The 2,426-nt window shown below is 45.6% G+C and overlaps 1 long non-coding RNA gene across 1 annotated transcript; it reads left to right on the top strand.

Moving 5' to 3' along the window:
* The first annotated feature begins 1,350 nt into the window (after positions 1-1,350).
* Positions 1,351-2,426, top strand: LOC130531017 (uncharacterized). Its single transcript, XR_008951992.1, has 3 exons — positions 1,351-1,654; positions 1,749-1,844; positions 1,925-2,426. It is a non-coding gene; the product is annotated as an uncharacterized LOC130531017 (long non-coding RNA).

The raw sequence follows: 2,426 nt of genomic DNA, 5'->3' as shown, positions 1-2,426 counted from the left end.
TTAATTGAGTCTTGTAGCTTGGTTTGATCTTTGGAAGGCCTTTTTATGGGCTCTAGCTATGTTTCTGAGAACTTAGGTTTATTTAGTTTATTTGTAGAAGAGTTTCATATGGATCCTTTTTTTGTGTTGCCTGTAGCGAATCTCCTTGTGTTTTCTTTAAAATAATAATCTACAGATGTTTTTTCCTGTGACAGCGGCGATGGTTCTTAAATACAGGCTTATGGTTTCACCAAACAGCTCCGGAAGAATGTTAATATTCAGGTCAGATAAAAAAGTAACTCCCCATTTCCGGCCACGGCTGTAATTTTTTACGCCGCAGCGTAAGGTTGGATATCCCAGCTGAGGCTGAGGTTGGCTCACATCGCTTACATTCATGATTACCATCTGCAACATGTCTTTAAAAGGCCATTTGGGATGGAATTATTTTATACTGGATTATTTTTACATTCTGCTCGGGCTCTTTGTCATGTTGGAGCGATATCCGGCTCCCAAATTTTCCTCTTATTGGTTCCTGCCTCGATTTCACTTTAATAAGGGAGGTCATCTGCCTCCAAGTCTGCTCCCTGCAATATGAGGCACATTAGTTTACCTCAGCACCGAGCAACACGGCCAAGATGGCCACTGTCTCCTGATTTTCTCTTGCAAATGTAGCAGATTACTTAACTCAATATGCTCAGCCTTATCCGTAACCATGACAATACACAAAGGAAACTGTAGGCTAGTTTCTGTACTGCACAAAATGTAGGCTAATCATCTTCCAACCAACTTTAGCTTGGAAGTAAAATCCCAACATTAGTGTACATGAAGCACTGTCTGTGTTCCCAGATCTCAGCAGGTGACGTTATCAGACATGAACGAAGACCAGAACTGGAGTCCAAGTTGTAATAAAATGGAATTAGCCAGTGATACAAGAAGGATGTGACATAATTCAAGTGCCATTCTGACTTTGGCAGCCACCAGTGCCAAAACATGAAGCAACAGGTTTGGAGCAGGTAAGGGGCACGATAAATCAAGTCCCACCGCGTGATGCCAAAGTCAAATTGAGTAACTGATGTTCAGACAAAGGAGGAGGAGCTCTGTAGAGGAGTGTTTTCCTTCTCCTCGCGCCGTGGGAAAAAAAGGGGGTTTGGGAGAGGCTAGGAACCCGCCGAACACTGGAAAGTGGGTGGATGGTGGACGGACAACGACGGTGGGGTGCGATTTCTTTTATCTCCCCTTCCTCTAGCTCCCCACTGCCTCGCCACCCTCGGCTCCTCCCCTTCCGTGAACGAGGAGAGCGTATATGTGTGTATGGAAAGTGTTGGGGGTGTCTCTTATTGAAGGCGAGCAGAGTGGAACCTCTCTCTTTGTCTGCCTTGCACCCCACCCCCTCATCGCCTCCCCCCATCGCTGCCTCCCTCCTCCTTTCTCCTGGGACAAAGAATGTCCTGAATGCCCGGCGTCTCCTGCAGTGTCAAATAACTAAAGGAAAGGTGGAAGGGTGGAGGGAGGAGAGAGAAATGACAAATCAGGGAAAATTAGGATTAACCCAACTCTTAATATTCTGAAGAAAGCCTCTGGTAGAAGTCCACATGGTGGACAATGGTCCATCGGGACGTGTGATCAAAGTCCCGTCAATTACAGGAACCCATGTTTTGCTACCGACACTTAAATGGTAAATATTATCGTTAAAGTTAATCAGTTTTTCTTTGGATCTTCCAACAAAGTGACTATTTATGTAAAAAATGTGATGTGTATGATTATAACAGACGTAACGGAGAGACTTCCTGCATCTATTCATGGTGGACTCGTCAATAAATCGTCCACGCAGATCGATTTTGTCCTACCCGGCACGATAAAACCAGGTATCAGATAATGACTTGTGAGAATGTGATGACACGTTGCCTCTGTGACACCAACCCGATTGGGGCAACTTCAATTTCAGGTTCCAGATTCTGATTGAGGAGAGGATCTGGAAGGATGGTCCAGGGACTGGACCGGTCTGGACTTCAACATAAACAGGATCACTTTCCTGGTTCCATGGGAAAGTTTTGATACCAGTCAGAAAAGCGAAGATGCACCAGTGTGTCGATCAACGTGGTCTCATTGCAACCTCTCGTTGCCACTAAACGGTTCGCTCCGTTTGGCTAATTTGAGTGACAGCCTGATAAACATTTAACATTTCAACCTCATTAGCTCTGTCTGTTCTTGCTACAGCCCCCAAATGAAACTCACTCATTCAGTATGGACTTTTTCCTTCTATTCAATGGAACAGTTTTCACAGATCTGGGTAGACGGGGGCCAGGCCTCGGCCCCCCCATCCGGTGATACCTGCTACTTTATTAGGTTTCGGAAATGACTGCTGACACCTGGTTCCAAACGGCTATGATTGGTTTACTGGCGGAGCTACACACGTCTCACACGTCGACGAAGGCCAGAGTGGTCTT

The sequence above is a fragment of the Takifugu flavidus genome, chromosome 9 (genome assembly GCF_003711565.1).
Source record: "Takifugu flavidus isolate HTHZ2018 chromosome 9, ASM371156v2, whole genome shotgun sequence".
NCBI classification, from domain to species: domain Eukaryota; kingdom Metazoa; phylum Chordata; class Actinopteri; order Tetraodontiformes; family Tetraodontidae; genus Takifugu; species Takifugu flavidus.
The sequence above is the reverse complement of the archived record's forward strand: the minus strand, read 5'-3'. Positions and strand labels throughout refer to the sequence as shown.